The following is a 9,026-nucleotide window of genomic DNA, read 5'->3' as shown; positions in this document are numbered from 1 at the left end:
TCTCTACTAATCCATCAATGTATGCCATAGAATGGGCAAGAGCCAAATCCACCCCTGCCAGCTGTTAGGAATTGTGGGAGTTGAAATCCAAAGCACCTGGAGGGAGGGCTGAAGTTGGCCCATGCCTGAGATATAACCAGAATGCCTAGTTTGGCCCAGGTACAACCTGGCAGCCAAGTCGGCCAAAAAGCTGTCACCGCAGGCTGCAATCGGAGCCTGGTGCCTCCCCTGCCGCCAGCAGAGTTTGCTCTTGGTTTGTGTTCTCCCGAAGAAGCAGCCAAAAGGTGACGGTGCTCCTGGCACACCTGAGGCCTCTCTCAGTGAACAGGACTACCTTCTGTCCCGTGCAGCCTTGACCCTCCCCATCGCTGCAAGAGACTCACCTGTTGGGTTGTACAGGTGCTGCCAGGTCCTCCCCAGGTACAGTAGTTCTCTCAAAGGTGGGAAGGATGGAGGGAGGAAGGAAGGAAGGAAGGCCCAGAGGGAGCTGAGGCAGAGGCGGTCAGTCGGTCATGTGCCACTGCCTCTAAATAGCCGGGCTCCCAGTCATGCTGCCTGGGGATGCACCAGGGAGCTCTGGCAGGCAGGTGAGCTGGGCAGCCAGCACACTGAGCACCGCCTGACTCACACTGGCGCTTTATGCTCTCCTCCCCAGCTTCCTTTTGCTCCTCGGATGGATTACACATTAACTTCCGTGCAGCAGAAACACAAGCTGGGAGGCTGCCCCAGGCCACAAGCCCAGTCCCAGCCACCCAGGTGGAAAACAAACAGGAGGGCAGTGCAAAGGCAGAGCTGGCAAGGAGAGAAAGGAAGGAAGGAAGGAAGGAAGGAAGGAAGGAAGGAAGGAAGGAAGGAAGGAAGGAAGGAAGGAAGGAAGGAAGGAAGGAAGGAAGGGAAGGAGACACACACACACACAGAAGGACCGAGGGTGGGTGGTCTCACTTGAATTGCACCCCACCCTTCTCCTCGGATGGGATCAACTGACCAACTGACTGACCGACTGGCTGAACGACTGACCATCCTCCTGAAAGGGGTCTCAGGAGGGCAAGGGGATGCAAATGGGAGGAAACAGTTGGGATGTAAGGCCCAGAAATACTGGACTCAAGAGACATCAGGTGCCGAAAGACATCCTTAAGCTTCAAAAGATGACAACAGCAGAATACTATCTGTTGTGAAGGCTGGACCCTCAACATGGAAGGTTACTACAATACAGTGATATTGTCGAAGGCTTTCATGGCTGGAATCACTAGGGTCTTGTGGGTTTTTTTCGGGCTATAGAGCCATGTTCTAGAGGCATTTATCCTGACGTTTCGCCTGCATCTATGGCAAGCATCCTCACTACCTCTGAGGATGCTTGCCATAGATGCAGGCGAAACGTCAGGAGAAATGCCTCTAGAACATGGCTCTATAGCCCGAAAAAACCCACAAGAACCTAATACAGTGATACCTTGACTTTTGAGTTTTTAACTTGTTCCGTGACCAAGCTCTTAACTCAAAATGCTCTGATCTCAAAAGCAAATTTTCCCACTGAAATGCTATTAATCCATTCCACCATCCCCCAGGGGACCCCCCCCCCCATTTTTGTTATCTATATATAAAAAAATGCTCTGTGCATAATGAGTACCTTAAAAACAAAAGAACCAATGAACGAAATCACACCAAATTTGGCAACAAAATGTCTCACAACACAAGGAGTGACCATCACTCAAAAAATGATGATTTTGTCATTTGGGAGTTGTAGTTGCTGGGATTTATAGTTCAGCTACAACCAAAGAGCATTCTGAACTCCACCAACAATGGAATTGAACCAAACTGGGCACACAGAACTCCCTTGACCAACAGAAAATACTGGAAGGGTTTGGTGGGCATTGACCTTAAATTTGGGAGTTTTAGTTCACCTACATCCAGAGAGCACTGTGGACTCAAACAATAATGGATCTGGACCACACTTGGCACAAGCACTCAATACGCCCAAATATGAACACAGATGGAGTTTGGGGGAAATAGACCTTGACATTTGGGAGTTGTAGTCACTGGGATTCACAGTTCACCTACAATCAAAGAGCATTCTGAACCCCACGAACAACGGAATCGGGGCAAACTTCCCACACAGAACCCCTGTGACCATCAGAAAATACTGAAGGCCATCCAGTCCAACTCCCTTCACCAGGGCAAGAAAACATAATCAAAGCCCTCCTGACAAAGAACCATCCAGCCATAGATATAGATAGATACGATTCACACAGAGAGAGATATAGTATCATAGATTTGAAAGGGACCCTTAAAGAAGGACAATGATATGTGGCATGTTCCAGGGTGGGCAAAACAGACACTCTCCACATCAACACTGACAAAGAAACAACAACAAATACTGTTTACCCACAAGCAGAAAGAAATGACATATATTAGAAACACTTTCTCATTACTTTATTTTCCAGATCAACAGACTGGGCCACAGCAACGCATGGCAGGGAACAGCTAGTGTATTTTTAAATTTTAAAAAGTTCTTTCTAAATAACAAATGATAATGGATAAATGCACATTCACATGGAACCATAACAAAAAGAAAGATCAACTTTAACATAGTAGAAGCACAAAGTTGTGGCAAGGAAGCACAACGTGGTGAAGAGGCAGAAGCATCATTTTCTGTTTCATTCCAGTGTCCCTTCCTCTCTTGCTCTCTCTCCCTCCCTCGCTTAATGAAAAGAGACCAGGAATAACAAACACAGAAAATCGACTAACCCAAAGTTTCTCAAAGCAGACAAGTGCAAAGCAGACAGCGATCTCCCAAAGAGGCACGAGGCCCGGAGGCTGCTCCCTTGAAGCCCTAAAGCCCTGGACTTTCGCTCTGGCTCTGTACTCAAAAGCAAAGCCTGGGCCAAGCAATGGCTCTTAATCTAAACCGCTCTTAAATTGGGATGCTCTTAAGTAGAGGTTCCACTTTACAGGACAATGCAGCAGGAATTGCCTATGCCCAGAGATAAAAATAACTAGCTAACCCAAGGCTTCAAGATCAGTGAATCAGCAGAGATAGACAAATGGAAAATGATGCTGGTCAAGCTACCTATCCGACTGCATCTCTGCCTATGAACCCACCAGGACTCTGAGATCTTCCGGGGAGGCCCTGCTCTTGATCCCGCCTGCTTCTCAAGCACGGCTGGCGGGGACGAGAGATAGGGCCTTCTCGGTGGTGGCTCCTCGGCTGTGGAACGCCCTTCCTACGGACATTAGACTAGCACCATCTCTAATGGTATTCCGCAAAAAAGTGAAGACCTGGATGTTTGTGCAGGCGTTCGAATAATTAGTGCAATGATTGGTTAATGAACACTGGAATGGAATAATGGATGACGAATCAGGATCATGTTTTTGATGACGAGACGACAGTGAATGGGTATTGTAGTAACTGTTTATTAATTGTGTAATGTGTTAGGTTGTTAACTGTTTCTATACTGTAGCACTGAATTTTTGCTGTTCGTATTTGTTGTGAACCGCTGTGAGTCGCCTTCGGGCTGAGAACAGCCGTATAGAAGTCAGGTAAATAAATCAATAAATAAATAAGGAGAAATCTCTGGCCAAGTTCAAGAGAGATTAGGGCTTATTTATCACTTTTCCCCAGCAACGACGAGGGCAAATTTCAGCTATCAGATTTATGAATTAGAGGAATGTCATTAAAATTAGAGGTATATAGATTGTTTCTTCCTTCCTCACTTGTCTCTTTTGCGGTGTTGCACTCTAGCTTTGAGACACCTTCTCACCCAGGACCACACCAGAGTCCAGTAGTGCTAACTACAAAAAGCATGTACAAAGAGAAAAAGGCATTTTTCCAAAAGTGCAGTAGAGTAGAAAATGCAAATACGTAGCAACAATACAAAAATGACAAAGTACATGAAGTCAAGAGAGCCAAAATCCACCGCAACCATTCAGACATATATCCATGCACGTGAAAACAGGAGCTTTTTCCAAGACAAACCCTTCAAGGAACAAAGCCAGAGACAGAACTTGAAAGCTGAGACAGGAATAACATCTTTATGGCAATGTTGTCTCCTCTGAGAGGAGAAGTAAACACCACTTAATTTAAGCTTGACCAAATAGCCCATGAGATCATGCTGAACGCATCTGGGCTTCAAGAACTTCTCACAGATTCTCTCAGAATATCTAATTAATCTATTTTTCACTCCCTCTGTTCTCGGACCTAATCTGGCTTCTCGGGAAAAGTTCCCATTGGCCAAAGGCTGTTTCACAAGAGAACTGACACTTTCTGTTGCCTGGAAGCGAGCACAGGAATCCCAAACAATGTCCTTCTCGGCCTGCAATTCTCTCTGATCACTAGCAGACTCTTCACTTTGAAACCCATCAAATCCCTCACCCTTTGAAAAATTCTCTCCCTGTTGCTGAGCCACAACAAACAATTTGAAAAATAGGATGGTTCTGGAGTGCGAAGGACTCAAGGGACAACATTGTCTCTTATGGAGCACCAGAGACTGATGCCAAAACCAATGCCATGTTCGCCCCAAGGCTGAGGAGAAGAAGCAGGAAAGGCGTCTCTAGAGAAATCAGATTGCGGAGGGGAGGCCAAGTGTGCAACACACACACACATGGACACAGACACAGTGACACGAAGCAAAGAAGCCTCTTACCTGTCCAAGAGCCTCAGGGGTATTTGCTAGGACTCTTTGGCTCAGGGATATCTTTCCAAGCCTTTCCAAGGACCTGGTGCAGTGGGTGGGGTCCCTCCACTCTTCTCTCCTATCAAACATTAATTTGTTTAATTACTTGTTCGTGTATCTCACAGAAGAGCAAGCGTGGCGTAGCGGTTTAAGCTTTGGACTCTGGCTCCTGAGAGCAGGGTTCAGATGCCGCTCCACCATGAAAAGCCCCTGGTTGGGGGGGCATTCAGGGGGGTCACACATAGCAAAAGGAGTCAGAATGCATTACCAGCAATAAAACAATACTGGGTTGATGTGGTTTTTAAATGCAAACATTTCTGATTTTTTTTAAACTTTTCACTACAGTTGAAAATAATATAAATCAGTTTAAAATCAGTCTGAACGAATGAACAACAACAAACTCAGTCTGTGCAATATACACGACAATGAAAACCTTCAACAGCTCAAGCTATAAACAAGGGTGCCCAAAGGTTAGTTGATCAGCCATAACCCAACACCCGGCTCTGTGGACAAGGTGAGATCTACATAAAGAAAAGCAAAACAATGCAACAGATAGTTGCTAGAATCCTGGTTATCTAAGGCCCTTTGTACACTGCCATATAAAATCCAGATTATCTGCTTTGAACTGGATTATATGGCAGTATAGACTCGGATAATCCAGTTCAAAGCAGATAGAATAGGTTCTTGTGGGTTTTTTTCGGGCTATAGGGCCATGTTCTAGAGGCATTTCTCCTGACGTTTCGCTAGCTTTATTTGCCCCTGTACTATTGCACAATGGAATTACATGCTTTCTTACCCCCCACCCCATCACAACAAGAAGTACTCATCCCTTCACACACACTCCTCGCCACTACACAGTCCCCAATGAAACCACGGAGTTCAACATAGCCACAGTTCTAGGATAATGTGGATCATCTGCTTTTGATAATATGGATTATATGGCAGTGTAGGAGCTACTGTATTTCACCACATAATTGTCGCGCCCTACTTTTTTTTCAGTTGAGAAATGGGTTTTTCGCCTCTTGTAATTGTCGCATAGGTTCTATTCTATTTGTGGCTTCAGAACAAACAATATTGACACTCAAACCAATGAAGTGCCACTGTGTCCTAAACAAGCCACACGAGTGACTTAAAAAGTGGGGTGCTCACCTCAAAAGAGGTTAATAAAAAAGGTGGTTTTAAAGAACCATAACATCAAGCTTCACATAATGGTTGCACCTCATGTTTTGGCCAGAAAAAGAAATTTCAGCACAAAATACGTGGCGGTTATGAAGTGAAATATAGTACTTGTTCCTTGGTTGTGTGACAAGCCTTGCCTGGTGAAACTCCCTTATCTATGCAGCCACTAAAGCCACAGGATATATAAAGCTAAAGGTCAAGGTTTTTTCATGACATTAAGTCCAGTTGTGTCCGACTCTGGAGGTTGGACACATTTCTCCATTTCTAAGCAGAAGAGCCAGCATTGTCCGTAGACATCTCCAAGTCACCTCCAAGCCACTCTCAACACCTTCGCAGAAGCATACGAGAAGCTCGGCCTCTCATTGAACATCAAGAAAACCAAAGGGCTCTTCCAGCAGTCACCAGCCAATCCCTCTCCAATGCCAGAAATACAGCTTAATGGAGTAACCTTAGAAAACATTGACCATTTTCACTCCCTTGGCAGCAACCTCTCCACAAAAGTAAACATTGACACTGAAATACAACACCGCCTGAGCAATGCGAGTGCAGCATTCTTCCAAATGAAGCAGAGAGTGTTTGAGGACCGGGACATCCGTAGGGAGACCAAGGTGCTATTGTCCTCCCAACCCTGCTGTATGCCTGCGAAACGTCGACTGTCTACAGATGTCAACATTGAGACTGAAACGCAACACCGCCTGAGCTCTGCGAGTGCAGCATTCTTCCGAATGAAGCAGAGAGTGTTTGAGGACCGGGACATCCATAGGGAGACCAAGGTGCTTGTTTATAAAGCTATTGTCCTTCCAACCCTGCTATACGCCTGCGAAACGTGGACTGTCTACAGACGTCACATGCAACTCCTGGTGAAAGGGTCGTTGAGTGAAATTTGCAAATGCTAAGCAAAGGGCTTTGAATGAAATTAACAGCAAAAGAGAAATATACCCTTTCTCTGTAGAAAAAGAACAACACGGAATAAAATGTTTTTGAGAGACAAGATGTGACATGTAGAAGTCATACAAAGTTCAAGCCTACATAGGAAGTAGTTGTGTTGTGGTTAAGTTCAAAGGTTGTGGTTAAGCGCAGAGTCTGCAGGTACAAGAAGGTACTTTCCATCAAAAGGTCAAGGGAGAGGGGCTGGAAAGAGAGAACTTTCCATGACCAAAAAAAAAATGTTCTTGTTTACTTGAGTATAAAAGTCAGCAGAAAAAGAGGAGGGCGCATCTGCGTATGCTGCCAGGCTGTCCGTTTTCTTCACGAGGAAACTAAAATAAACCTTGTTTTTTGATCTTTTTTGGGACTGTCTCCTTCCTTACGTGTTCCCGTGATGTGAACCTAAGAAGACCCAATTTAGGGTCTCTAACACTGGAACGATTCCATCAGCGCTGCAAATCTCTTGGAAAGACAAGTGGACAAATATCAGCGTGCTGGAAGAAGCAAAGACCACCAGCACTGAAGTGATGCTCCTCCACCATCAACCCTGCTGGACCTGCTAGACCAGCCACGTTGTCCAAATGCCCGACCACCGTCTCCCAAAGCAGTTGCTCTATTCTGAACTCAAGAACGGAAAACGGAATGTTGGTGGACAGGAAAAGAGATTTAAAGATGGGCTCAAAGCCAACCTTAAAAACTCTGGCATAGACACTGAGAACTGGGAAGCCCTGGCCCTTGAGCACTCTAACTGTAGGTCAGCTGTGACAAGCAGTGCTGCAGAATTCGAGGAGGCACGAGTGGAGGGTGAAAGAGAAATGTGCCAAGAGGAAGGCGTGTCAAGCCAACCCAACCGGGACCACCTTCCACCTGGAAACAGATGCCCTCACTGCGGGAGAAGATGCGGGTCAAGAAGAGGGCTCCACAGCCACCTATGGACCCACCGCAAAGACACCAAACTTGGAGGACCATCATCCTCAGACTACAAGGGATCGCCTAAGTAAGTAAGGAAGGAAGGAATTGTGGGAGCTGAAGTCCAAAACACCCAGAGGGCCAAAGTTTGCCCATGCCTATATATTAAACATAATAGACCAAAAGTACTAAAACCAAAGCAAAGAGACGCGAGGGACGGTTTTTTATCTCGTGTTATTATGCTCCCTTTAAGTGCCCTCGTACAGTCACTTTCTGCTTTTGATAGGCCTTCATTACACACAAGGATCCACGCCTAATTGTATGTTAATTCCTTGTTATCTGGAATTGCTTCCTTATGAATATGTATAGTTGGGTTGCTCTGTCATGATGCAACACTGTTTTCATAATCAGTGGACTCAACTTTTAGGCTATACGTTGATGTTCAAGTCTCTCTACCAGGCCTGGACTCCAACTCCCACAATTCCTAACAGCCTATGGGCTGAGTTGTTGTAGGTTTTCCGGGCTATATGGCCATGTTCTAGAGGCATTTTCTCCTGACATTTCGCCTGCATCTATGGCAAGCATCCTCAGAGGGAGGGGACCAATCTGATCCCACCAGAAAGGGAGTTCCATAGCTGGGGGGCCATCACCGAGAAGGCCCTATCTCTTGCCCCCACCAATCGCGCCCCAGAGGTATTGAGGTCTGTTGAAAGTAGGAAAAGGGGGTTTATATCTCTGTGGAATGACCAGGGTGGGACAAAGGACTCTTGTCTGCTAGAGCTAGGTGTGAATGTTTCAACTGACCACCTTGATTAGCATTTAATGGCTTGGAAGTGCCTGGGGGAATCTTTTTTTGAGAGGTGATTTGAAGTGCCTGATTGTTTCCTCTCTGTTGTTTTGCTGTTGTAATTTTTGAGTTTTTTTTAATACTGGTAGCCAGATTTTGTTCATTTTCATGGGTTTTTTTCCTACTGTTGAAATTGCCCACATGCTTGTGGATTTCAGTGGATTCTCTGTGTAGCCTGACCTGGTGGTTGTGAGAGTGGTCCAGCATTTCTGTGTTCTCAGATAATATGCTGTGTCCAGGTTGGTTCCTCAGGTGCTCTGCCTATGGGCTGTTTGCCCATGCCTGTGCTAAACCCTGTTTGCAGTCCAAGAGGCTAATTTCGGGGACCTTGGGGTCTGGGCCACTTCACCCTCAGGTGAGGTGGCCCATTGAGGGAAATGCCTCGCGATACTACTCGACAGACGACTGTGTCAGTCGAAATGCAGGCATGCCTCCGCAGCTTTGTCAGGGCTATTAAGGAGCATATAATGCCATATAATTATTGCCCATTAGCATAA

At 45.9% G+C, this 9,026-nt stretch overlaps 1 protein-coding gene across 1 annotated transcript in view; it reads right to left on the bottom strand.

The window, feature by feature from the left end:
• LOC132775195 (sphingomyelin phosphodiesterase 5-like) overlaps positions 1 to 646 on the bottom strand; it is a 31,053-nt gene extending 30,407 nt beyond the window's left edge. Inside the window, exon 1 of the mRNA XM_067467201.1 lies at positions 384 to 646. The gene's annotated coding sequence lies outside the window, so the exon portion shown is untranslated. The remainder of the gene's footprint in view (positions 1 to 383) is intronic.
• Between the last annotated feature and the right edge of the window lie 8,380 nt (positions 647 to 9,026).

The sequence above is a fragment of the Anolis sagrei genome, chromosome 4 (assembly GCF_037176765.1).
Source record: "Anolis sagrei isolate rAnoSag1 chromosome 4, rAnoSag1.mat, whole genome shotgun sequence".
Classification (NCBI taxonomy): domain Eukaryota; kingdom Metazoa; phylum Chordata; class Lepidosauria; order Squamata; family Dactyloidae; genus Anolis; species Anolis sagrei.
The sequence above is the reverse complement of the archived record's forward strand: the minus strand, read 5'-3'. Positions and strand labels throughout refer to the sequence as shown.